Source organism: Callospermophilus lateralis, chromosome 13 (genome assembly GCF_048772815.1).
Source record: "Callospermophilus lateralis isolate mCalLat2 chromosome 13, mCalLat2.hap1, whole genome shotgun sequence".
In the NCBI taxonomy this organism is placed as follows: domain Eukaryota; kingdom Metazoa; phylum Chordata; class Mammalia; order Rodentia; family Sciuridae; genus Callospermophilus; species Callospermophilus lateralis.
In genome coordinates, this window is record NC_135317.1 from 23229573 (window position 1) to 23242392 (window position 12820).

The following is a 12820-nucleotide window of genomic DNA, read 5'->3' on the forward strand; positions in this document are numbered from 1 at the left end:
AAAATTAGGGCACGAGGAAAAATGGCATCCTAACTCTGGCAGTGCTCAGGGCAGCAATCGCTCTGTGCCTTTGCTCACTGTGCCCCTGTGTGGAATGCCATCCCTCCCTCCTCCACCCTTGCCTGGCGACCCCAACGGAGTCTCACCTTCCTTGAGTCCCTCATAGAACCCATCACTCCCTCCACTGGCCCCCACTCACTCTACCCAAGGCCCTGCTGCTGCCCCTGTGGTAGTTAACACTGTCCAGGTGGAGTGTCGCCTTCTCTACTAGTCTACAGTTTATTGGTCTTTGGGTCCCCCAAGCCTACCATTTTGCCTGACACAGAGAATGTGTTCAGACTTGTTTGTTAAATGAACCAGGAAAGCTCTGCACGATTTTAGTTCCCCATCAACAATTATTCATGATGCCAGGAACAAGTTAGCCAGACACTCAGAGCTTTTGGGACCTGAGAGGGCTGTATGGGGGCCAGCCTTCAAGATGGCCTCCAGGATCCCACCTCCTGGGACTCACACCCCCCCACACAGTGTCTCAGGGTGGTATGTTAGAAAAAGACCAATTAAATAAGATGGAAGTGACTGAGTGTACCTTCTAAGACCATGTCATGACAGGTGTTACCATACTCTGGAGGAAGCCATCATGTCACAAGGACACTCAAACTGCCCGTGAAGAGGTCCAGGGGTTCAGGAACTCAGGCCTCTTGCAGAGGGCCAGCACCCACTTGCCCACCATGTGAGGGGCCCCAGATGAGCCTTCAGATGATACAGCCACTCTCCCCTGCCTGGCTTCCGGACAGCACCTCAGGGAGGACACTGAGACAGAACCGCTTGGCTGTTTCCCCACAGAGATTGTGAGATGACCCATGTTTACTGCTGCTTTAAACCACTAGTATTTTACGTAATTATGCAGCCACAGATAACAAATCTAAGTCCTCAAGGTTGGGCCATGCTGTAGCTCTGGAGCCAGGTCAGCAAGGGCTCATCAGTACCCCAGCTCTTGGAACAAACAGAGAGAACAAACAAGAAGTAAATTTCAGAAGACTTCAAGACCTTGTCTCCCCAGGGCCCAAAACCGAGGACCAGGCCACAGAAACATTCACCAGGCCTTGCTGTGGTCTGAAGCCAGAGGCCTGTGCCCTCTGTCCCAGTGGACACCAGCAAATAACCTGACCTGGAATGTTCCAGAATTACTCAATCTCTCTTCATTTCACAGGAGAGACACAGACCCAGAGGGGAGTCCACTTGTTGACGAGGCCAGAACCCAGTTCCTCTGACTCTTTGCTGCACTGCCCCACGCAAATGAATAGAGAAGCTTCCCTCGCTTTCCCCACTCCCTGCCTCCTCCTCTCCCTCTGTTTCTTCCTCTTGCTGTCTACTTCCTTCTTCCCCCTACCTCTCTCCCACACTTGAAGGGTCTGTGTTTTTGTTCTTGTTTGCAGTAATAGGGGTTGAACCCAGGGATGTCCTACCACTGAGCTACATCCCCGGTCCTTTTTATTTTTTCAAAACATTTTTTTTTTTTTGAAACAGGGTCTCACTAACTTGCTATCCTCCTGCCTCAGCCTCTGGGTCACTGGGATTACAGGCACACACCTAAAGTTTTCTGATCATCCTAATTCTCCATCCATAGCAACAAGACAAGATCTGCTCAGCCTGTACGCAGTCGGATCTCTCTCAGAGAGGCATCCTTGACATTTTTCTGCTGGTCCCATGAGGTCCCAATCACCAGGGCCCAGGGAGAAACTCCCTCCTGCCTTAGCTGTGTGTTCACTTTAGAATTTTAGAAGTGACCTTCTCTGGAAGTGGCTCAATGGCATCATCTCAGGCTAAGGGAATGGTTGATGCTCCCCTTGGCTTGGGAGGCCTGGAGCTGAGTGGGTGGCTATGGTGACAAGGACCCAAGAAACTAACCCCCAATTCCACAGAGGGTCCTGCATCACAACATCTCCCCCACAAGACACCCTCCTCTTCTTGCAGTCAAGGAGCATTGGAGCCAAGTCAAGGACACAGTGACTGGTGGGAACCTGTGATCATCCTATAGTATTCCAAATTTTAATTCCATGTATTCTCCAAAATACCACCTTGCTCCCATTCATTAACTTGTGTTCATAAGTATAATAAAGTTTTTATTTATTACTGCATCACAAGAAAATTCTTGCAAAGAGATATTTTCAATGAATTTCAAGGTCAGGGTTGGAATGGTCTGACCTAAACTCATAGGCTAGGTAATCTTACAATCTACTCTGAGAAGCTTGGAGGGTGTTCAGCAGACATCCCCGAGAGATTGACAGTGACCCTCAGCACCTGCATGGCCTTGCCATGGGACTGTGATGGGAATAGATGGGGCTTACATGTCCAGATGCTGTAGACAGAGATAACAAAAGGGGGCTTCAGATAATAGCCACAAAACAGAAGTCACAGTGCCCCATGGTCACTGAGAGTGGCTGCAATTAAGCACACCTCCTCCCACGGGTAGCTCATCCGTGCCTCACCGCGGGATGAGAAGCTAAGGTCTTGAGCTTACCTAACTTTGTTTAGCAATTTTCCTGGGAAAGGCCAGGGATGCCAGCTTCATCTAAATTCATGTTATCAATCTGACATTACGAATATGTTTATACTAATCCCTAATTACTTCTTTCCAGCTCCTCTGCACATGATTTGAGTTTTAAAAAATGTTGCACCGTTAAAATGTTTGGAATCTATTGAAATGGTGAACTGTATAACCAACCACCACTAAGGGAATTTTTCCAGGAACTTAAAGCCCAGTTAAGACCCTGAAAAGGGATGATACCTGAGAGTATTGTAGTCCAGAACCTTCCGCACATTGACTGCTCTGATGCCTCCAAGAAGCCACCCTCGGCCTCATCCCGGCCCCCAGGCTAACAGACTTACCCACTCTTTGCTCAGCCCTGTTCCTGTCCCCACCCCCTTGGCCAGAAGATACTCTGTCCTCAGAGACGTTAATCTAGGAGTGGGCTTGGGAAATGCTGACCCCAGCCATATCTCATGTCCCCTGAAGATCCCAAGTCATCAGCAGGTCATTGCTCCTTCCCATGCCGGTCCTGCAGGGTGCCCCTGGGAGTCCTTGTACCTCACTGAGGTCCCAGTCTTAGAGTTTCAGACAGTGAAGCCAGCCTCACAGCCTGAGTGGCTCTGTAATCCACAGACGATCTGGTTGTCCCCAACAACTGAACTCAGACACGCTTCCCCAGGCCTGGGCAGGACCTCAACCATCCAGTCTTTGGTGCCATTTATGGTTCTTGCTCCCCACAGAGAGGTCTTCACCAGCCCTGAGCTCTATGCTCCTGTATGCAAAGGAAGCCCCCAGGGGAATTAGGTGCAGTGAGAAGGGCTGACCCTGGGGAAAATCCCTCACTCTTGTACACCCACTCAAGAACCTTCATTCTAGAGAGACTTCCAGAGGCACTTAGTCCAAGCTCCTGGCTCCAGGGCTTGTGCAGGTTTACCAGATGACCTGTCTGCTGCTGAGATTTCCCAGACATTTTTCCAAGGTCTTGCTGGGCTCAAGGTGGATCTCCAGTGTCTTCCTTTCCTGGACCTCTCCCTCTTTCCTTCCTTCAGGCCACACAGCTCCAACCCCTGCAAGTCTCCCTGCTACTCTGCCTCCCCTTGGGTGGACTACAAATATATTTACGGACAAAACAGTGGCCCTAATACTTTTCATGATAAGCAAAAACAGAAGTTGTGAGATCTCAGGGAATTTTCGGAAAGCTTTGGTGAAATGAAACACAAGATTTGGAACTGTACCTTCAGAAAGTCCCTTCTGTGGCTGGGGCCAGACTAGCCTCTGGTGTGGGTCATAATTTCTCCCCCAACCCTGAGCAAGGACCAAAGGCATCTGCTGGTGCCCCATCTCCGGCTGAGTCCTCACCCACAGGAGTATCCAGGAGGGGGCCATCTACCAACCAGGCCTGGGAGGTGGGAGGCTCCACCATCTTGGCTCTCTCCAGTTCCCCAGCACCTGTCTCTACCATGTTCTTCTCTCTTGAAAGACGCTCTGTGACCTCGGTCTGCTCCTCAGTAACATGAGAGGTTTGTGTTACATCCTACATCCTTGTCTTTAAAAGTTCACCCATTTGAATACCACATCACAGTGTTTCATTCCAAATGTATCATCTACTTGATCTCTTTAATCTGAACTTCCCGACCTAGGTGGGTTTTAAATGGACACTTTATATCACTGCTGGGAGTGAAATTGCTCTGAGTGTGAAGCTGCTTTCCCTTGCTGAGAACAGAGGGAAACAGTGAACCCACTACAAACAAAATCATGTGCCTAAGCTCGGCCTGGATATTTCTGCCTCTCAGGGGAAGGCCACCTTCTCCACTCTTCTCTTTGCCCGTCTTAAAATCATTTCTGATGCCACAGGTCATACATATCCCAAACTTGGGCAAACCTATGGATTTGAAGCTCTCTGTGGTCCTTTTCAGGGCCATCATTTTAGTTATTTTTCTTTGTTTCTTTCCCCCTCTCTTTCCCAGTTGCTCTATCCACTTCCCTGCCATAATTATAACACACACAAAAACAACTCTCTAGTCTAAAAGTGCATTCTTAAAAAGAACTTTTTTTTTTCTTTTTTCCATAGTCAGCCCAAAGAACAAGGGGCCAGCATTGTGTTCGAGGAGAGATAAAGGACTGTTTCACAATCCCCTCCCCCTGGGTCCACAGATACCATGGTGGTTCCTGACAGGAAATCCCCTTTGCCTCATGGAAAACCCACAGAAGGAAGCCGCACAGCCCCACTGAAGCTGGTCGGCCTCCACCCAGGACTGCACACGAGAAACAGGCCCACCACCTCTGGCCAGGTCCTGCTGGAGGCAAGCGCCACACACACTCAGAGGGACACCGAGCCCATGTGGAGACACATACACACACACAACCATGACCACCTCCCCCTGTGGCATTTTTACTGTGGTCACCAGGCCCCAGGTGGTTTTGAGTCTTACAACCACTCGACGCGTAGCCTTAGAGGAAGAGGTCTCCTTTTCCCAAGCAAGGAACCACTCAAGAGGGTTTGCTCAAGAGGGAACTCGGGTGAGCTTTCTTAATTCAATCAGAAACACCTTGACCCTTCTTCTCATAGTTTGTCATGGTGTTCTTTCCCTTTGAGTTTATTCAAAGGTGGTGCCAAGATCAAGGTCAAGATCAAGGCCACGCCCCCCACCCCCCTGGGATGGAGCCTCTGCTGCCTTTGCCTTCCCTCTTCACTGCTCTGCATGAGGCTCCACCCCAGTGTATCTAGCCTGGTGCCTTCATGAACTCACCCAGCTCAGCCCTCCAAGGCCACTCAGGAAGCTGATCTGGGCACCCAGAGAGAGAAAGGGAAGAGAGAATCCACAGGAAGAGGAGAGTCTGGGTGTGTTAAAGATCCCCGCTCCTCCCACCCCTCTGCGGCCGCAGTGGGCCCAGGACTTTCTCTGTGATGGTGGGCTGGGCTCCAGTCTGTCCTGTCTCCCCTCTCCAAAGAGCCGTGGCTGCTGCCCTTGCCTTCTCCAACAGCCCCAGAGTACAACTGAGTCCAGGTACAGAGCTGGACACTACCCTGAGTCATGCCCCATCTTCCTGTGCCTCGGGTGGGCCCCTCAGGAGTCCAGGCCCTGAAGGACTCGGGCACTGACTGGAGCCCCTGGAGCTCTGGATCATTCCGTGACCTCAGGGACCGAATGGGAACCAGGAGGCCCAGCCTCAAGACTGACCCTACTTAAAAGCAGTAAGTGGAGCCAGGCTCGGGATGAAGCCCTCGGTCAGACACAACCCTGGCTCTTGTTTGCCAAGCCTCGCGTCCAGTCCCCTCTGTGGCCTGGGAAATCTCTGTCCTCGCAGCAGAGGGAACCCTTAAGAAGCTCTCCTCCAACTGCTCCCAACTATGTCTCTACCAAAGATCCCTTTTATTTCCCAAAAGCCTTTTACCAAACCAGCCACAATGATGTGTGAGGATTTGTTCTCTTTATTTGTATTCGTCAAGGACTGGAGAGGACACCGCGGACCTCCCTGTGACGACGATGCCCACAGGCTCCTGGGTGTCCCGCTTCCAGACTCTCATTTATAAGGAATTAGTGTTTCCTTTTTACCCCCGTGCCCTGCTTCCCCACGACTGTAACAGAGGACCACACGCCGAGTGACTTAAAGCAACAGGCATTTGTTTCCAGGGCTCTGGAGGCCAGAGGTCTGAACCCACCATCCCTCCCCACCTTAGCTTAGGTGGTCAGCAGGCCTGCGGCCGCATTAGTCCAGTCCCTGCCTGCATCTTCACATGGCCTTCTCCCCTCTGCCTCTGGGTCTGTCCCTCTTGTCCTGTCTTTTCTTCCAAGAACAAGTCATTGGATTTAGGGCCCAGGGTGATCTCCTCTCGAGATCTTTAGCTTGATTACATCTCAGAAGACCCTTGTTCTAAACAGAATCACACTCATGGGTATTAGGAAGACTCTTCTGGGGACACCATTCAACCCAGTGTACCACGGACCGACTGTAAGTTCCACACGGACAGAGACAGCACGGGTCTGGCTCATTCTTATATCTTCCGTTCCTTAGCAATAATCAACCAAAAATATTTACTGAGTGTGTAAATTCAACAATTCAACTCAAAGGCAAAGAAGTTTGAGACTTTTCTCAGGTTGGGTGAGAGAAGTCTCTGTGATACTTTTGGATATGGTTTGGGTATGGTCTGTGTCTCAAAGCACATGTGCTGGGGAAGATTTCCCCCAGTGTAATGGCATTGAGAGGTGACGGGACCTTCAAGCAGTGGGACCCAGTTTAAGGTAATGGTTCATGAGGGAGCCACTCTCAGAAGGGATTGATGTGCATCTCAAGGGGGCGGCTTAGGTCTCTTGGATTAGCTGAATTACTAAAAGAGTGGTGGCTTGTCACAAAGTAAGTCCACCCCACGAGTTTAATCTTTCCCACAGGCACAGCTCCCTTGGACACGCTTCCCCCATGACACATTTGCCGTGTTATCACACAGCATAACACCTCACCATCGTGGATTAATCCACTACCTCCCACTAGCCTACCTGAGCTTGGACATTTCATCCTCCAAATCTATGAGCCAAAATAAATCTCTTTTTCCTTATAAAGTACCCAGTGTCAGGTATTTCGTTATAGCAACGCTAAATGGACTTAATTCCTTTCTAAAATAAGGTCAATGGCTGTTTCTCTGGAAGTCTGTGTTTGTCTCTCCACCCCTGTGACAAAGTACCTGAGAAAATTAGCTTGAAGGAGGAAAGATTTATTTAGGCTCATGGTTTCAGTCTATAGTCACTTGGCTCAGTTGTTTTTGAGCCTACGGTGACTCAGAATGCTGTGATGGAGCACATGGCAGAGGAAAGCTGCTTACCTCATGGCAGCCAAGAGCAAAAAGACAGAAAGGGTCCTGGGATAAAACATAACCTCCAGGGGCACAACCTCAGTGAGTGACCTGCTTTCTCCTGCTAGGTCCCACCTCCTTAGGATCTACTGCCTCCCACTGGCCTAGTAAGCTATGAATCCGTAGTGGATTAATCCATTCATGAGATCAGAGCCCTCAAGACCCCATCACTCCAAAGGCCCACCTCTGAACATTGTTGCACTGGACACCAAGCCTTCAACCCATAAGATTTGGGGGGACATTAAGATCCAAACCACAGCAGTCTAATCAGCAGAAACATAAAAATAGCAAAGTCATCTTTGAAAGTACTCAACATGAACATCCATCCTGGTATCCCTGCCACCGTCATAAATAACAAGGAATGACAAGGATAGGGATGGGACTGGCGTTATCCACCTCACCTGGACAAGGAGTCTGTGGGAATGGCAGGTCACCTGACCACATGACACAGCCAGCAGTCACATGGGCGTGCTGACGCTCGGGGTTGGCTGAGGAACACATGCCATGGCCTTGATTACTTCTCCCCCAACTTTTCATCCTAAATTTCATACAGTAACCTAATATGCCAGATCCAGTGTTCTCTTCTCAGTTACTGGGATTGTTTGCAGTTGGACGTCTTTGAATTTGAAATATTCACTTGGTTTGCATCAGGGCCTGAAAGCAGTGAGCTCCTGGGTGGAGGTTGTCTGCTGCCCCCTCCTCACATCCCAGCCTTATCCAGGTCTTTCCTCTTGCTTTCCTCTCTTCTGATACCCTCCTGTCCGAGGGCAATAACTCAGGGGGTGCTGTCAAAGCAAAGTCAAAACTGCACAACCGATTCATCCCAAAAAAACCATTAAAACCCTCTTATACAAATAGGCAATCTTCATAAAGTTCCCCTGCAGATTTGAAATTGAGTAGGAGAATTCCAGCTTTAAATGGCTTTTATAGGCATCTGCATATTCTCAAAGCTGATACGACTTCAGCCCTACTGCAAACATTACATAGTTTACCTAACACAAAACCTGCAGTGTTTTATCTGTGACATACAACCTTAATGTATGTGGAGGAAAAAAAAAACACCGATTGTAAAGCTCTGTGGGTTATATAAAGCTTGAAAATTTGTTTTTATGGGTTATTTACAGATTTTTTTGCAAACTGTTTCCCATTCTTTTCTACTGCCTGAATATTTTGTATTGCCTGGTTCAGGATATAAATAGTGGTATACTGGAAAATGTTTAACAACCAGTTTTCTTAGAGGGGAGAGGGAAAAAAGCCTTGATTTATGACATTTGTTGATTTCTGTGGTGTAGATATTCCCGTCATGACCAATGTCATGCTACCAACATGATGTCAATGATTCATTTGGTTTTAATATGACAGTCATTACAGTTGGGGAAAGATCCATGTAATTAGTCTCAAGAGGCAGAAGAGCCAGCTCTGACACACACCCCTGGAGGTAAATAAATGCACCTAAGTTATTCATAATTTAGAGGTTTTTGTTTGGTTTTGGGTTTTTTTTTTCAACAATAGAAGTACATGTTTATCAAAGAAAAATTAAAAAACACACATAAACAAAGGAAATCCTTCATCATCTCACATCCTAAAAATGATTACTGTTTATATTTCAACATGTAGTGTTCTATTTCATGTATTTCAAGCTTATATACACATTCAGAAAAAAAAAATTCGATAGAATCCATATTGTTTTGTAAAAAAAAAACTATTTATGCAGACTTTTATATGTTTCTGTAAGAACGAAATGCCATTGTAGCCCAACAGCATCCATGAATCACAAAATAGAAGAAAAATATCAGGAAATACTATATTGACTGCAAATGGGCAGTTGGCTTGGTCTTAAGAACCAGTAGAACGAGGATCTTTGCACTCATCTTTGGAAACATCATTCGGAACCACTGAATCTCAGAAAAGGAAGTGAAGTCAAAATCCATCCAACCCAACCTCCGGTGAGATGGTCCGAATCTCCTCTGCCTGTTTCATTCCGCCTACCCAGATGTCCCCAGGTGAGGGTGCACACCGGGCAGTTCTGCAGTTCAGGAGCACTGTCCTCTGTTAGAGACCAGCACTCAGCAGCTCCCACTCAGCCAAATTTCAGCCTTGGGGCCACTAGAGCAGGGAATCCTTTCCCAGGCAGCGACATCAGAATGTTAGATGCTCTGCAGGGAGTTAGGTTGGGTCCTATGATAGAGTGTGGCAAGGTGACAGCTCTTATTGGAGGGTTTGGTCGATCTCCTGAGGGACTGCCATTTATGCTGAAATATGAGTGACAAGGAGGCAGGCAGAAAGAACAGCTAAAGCAAAGTCCCTGGAGCAGCAGGGATCGCCTAGCCCGCTCCCCTTCCTGCACCCACAGCTTGCAGTCCTTGTCCTGCCTGGCTGCCTACTCTTCAGATCTTGGCGTCTCCCATCTGGGACCAACCCAGCAGGGTGTGGTGGAGCCACTGATGTGGGCCCGCCCTGATAATCACCCAAGGAAAGAAGCACACCCTGTAGAGACGCTTTGGATACTTTTAAAAATAGAAATTTCAGAATGGATCTTCAATGACATTAAAGAAAGAGGATTGGGTAGCCTTACAGGCGTCCCAACCCCTCCACAACAGCACTTGCTGGATGCTCTTCTCAATGGCACGAGTTTGATTTCCAGAGAAGTTATCCAGAAATGGGGTGCTTCATAGCCCCTAAATCTCCAGAGCACCCCAAACTCTTCCCTGAGCCCGCAATACCCAATATCCCATTGGTCTCCAGAGCTATTGGATGCTAAGACCCAACTGAAATGGCCGGCAACTTCTGACCCTCTGTGGTGTGGCCACAGCTCCCACAGTCCAGCCCTTCTGCTCTTCCCTGACCCTATCACTCAGCTCCCCCAAGCAGAGTGGGCACTTTCCTGAATCTCCAGGCCCAGTGCTCTTCCTGGTAAATAGTGGCTGGGAAGAAAAGAAACGGGGAGGAGGGGAAGGTGGAGGGGAAGGAAGGGAGGACGGTGAGCTCTCCACTCCCTGGCAGGGTCCAGCTCAGGAATGGGTCTTGTTTTATGCCTGCATATTTGAGAGCCTCCTTATCATATCTTATCTCTCCCTCCTGACTCCCCACCCAGGAGAAGACCACAGAATCTCAGAAACTCCCTTTCCCTGCTAACGGTGCTGGGAGTGGTAGCAAGGTGTGAGGCTGGGCTTCAGACCCTGTCTTGGGCAGGATGCACTGGGAGGGCAGCAGCCCTGGGCTTGCAGGGAGAGGGGAGGTGGGTTGGCCTCCTGACCACACCTCCTCCTCCTTTAACCAGTGCTGCCCCAACTCCCACTCTAGGCCTGCATAGTCAGGACTTCAGGGAAGTCCTGGGCTTGTCTTCTCTCCAAATTCTGGAGACAGGCCACAGGGCCCCTGGGGAGGCTCAGGGGCACACTCTGCCCTGTTCCTATCAAAGGTTGAGCGCTTGGACAGCAGGCCCCCGAGGCTCTCAGTGGCTCCAGGATTCTGAGAACTGTGATGTGCTTTCACCATCTGACAAGGCAAGAGGCCAGATGTCCTAATATTGGCCCTCTCCACCCCTCAGGGCACCAACAATAGCCAACAGCAGTAATATCTGACCTGACCTGGGATGGATGGACCAGCACAGGGACGAGGCTCACCTGGCAGAGACTGGGTATCCTCAAGACAGCCTTTCTGCCTCCTCCAAAACTCCCTGAGGCTCCCTCTCAGGGCATTACAAATCAGGCCCGGTCCCTAGAACCCCTGCACTCAGCTCTCAGTTAACCAGCAGGGTCCCACAGACCCCAACTGCCCCTCTCTGTTCTGCACAGCCTCCAGCTCCCCCTCCTCCCTGCCTGAGGTCTTTATCTGCTCAGGCTTGATGGTCAGTTTCCCCTCCCATACCCGCTCCATCTCCCTACACTACTTTGTCCCGCACACTGCTGCCAAAATCATCTTCCTAAAGCACAGACCTGACCACATATCTCCTCTGATTAAAGACCTTCTTGGGCTGGGGACGTGGCTCAAGCGGTAGTGCTCTCGCCTGGCATGCGGGCGGCCCGGGTTCCATCCTCAGCACCACATACAAACAAAGATGTTGTGTCTGACGAAAACTAAAATATAAAATATTTTTTTAAAAAAGACCTTCTTATTTAATTTTCTAGAGAAAAAAAAAAATTGTGTGCTAATAACAGCAAAACAGATCAAACACTTCTGCTCCTCTGCTGACACCATCCTTAGCACTCTCTGTATCTCACTCATTTCCTCTCACAACATTGAGACAGAAGTCACTCTGACCTCCCATTTTACAGTTGAGCTAACTGAGGCACATGAGTGTCACTGACATGTCCCAAGGTCACATGGTAGTAAATGACTTTGTTGGGATTTAAAATTTCTGAGCTCCTTTGCCCAACCATGGAGGTCACTAGCAAGAGTGCTCCAGCCTCTCCCTCATCTCTGTGGCAGTGTGGACTCCCCAAAAAAGGCCCTCACCAAGTTCCCTCACCAAGAATGTCCCTTCACCTGTTGGAAAGTTTCTCCATCTTCAGTGCCTGGCTCCAGTTCCATGTCCTCTAAGTCTTCACCCTTCATTGAGCACCTGGGCTCCATAACAAGGCTCCTGCCACCCACTGTCTTCATCTCCCTCAGAGGGCAGAGGCTGATGTGGTATCTCCAAGTCCTCTTGGACCTACAGTGAGGCGGGGCACCCAAGAAAGCACTTGTGGAATGACTGAGTGTACCCAACTCCTAACGCCATGCAGTCATGACCACAGGGCTCCACATGCAGGAAAACATGGCCATCAGGAGCAGACAATTGAAGTCCATCACAGTCAAAGTTCACTGGGCAGTAAGTTCAGAGCTTTGAGATTAGTGAGCACCCCATTCAAAGCATTTAGAGGTGACGAGGGGGCATCGGCTGGCAGGCCACCCACATAGCACCACCTGATCCCACAGGGATCCCAACACACAGCCTTCCCACTGGTGGAGATCTGTGAGCTGAATGCTCACCCCTGGATTCTTCCCTTCCTGGGTGCCAACCTGCCCAGGGGTGCTGAGGAGCGGTTGGGTGTGGGGAGTGCCAGGTATTGTCATAGTTTCCAGGGACAAGTTAGAGCAGAAGTTCTTAATCTTGGTTTTCCAACCTTGACTGCAGGAGCACCTGGGAAACTTAATAAAGACTGTCATACCTGGGCCCAGGCCCACTGGGGGGTCAGGCATGGGTCGGCCCACAGATGGCATTTTTCAAAAGCTCCTGGGTGTTTTCAATGTCAGCCAGTGTTGAGAGTCACTAGATTATAGCAAAAAACGGCGGGAGCTAGAGGGAAAGGCAGGGCTGAGATGGGAGGCAGGTGCCCATCCCCGGGGCTGGGGCACCTGAAGTGGGGAAAGAGAGGTATGCATCCCTGGAGACGTGAACAACGACAGATAAGCAAGAAGGAGCTCGCCCAAGGAGGCCTTTGGGCCCTTTTCCAGAT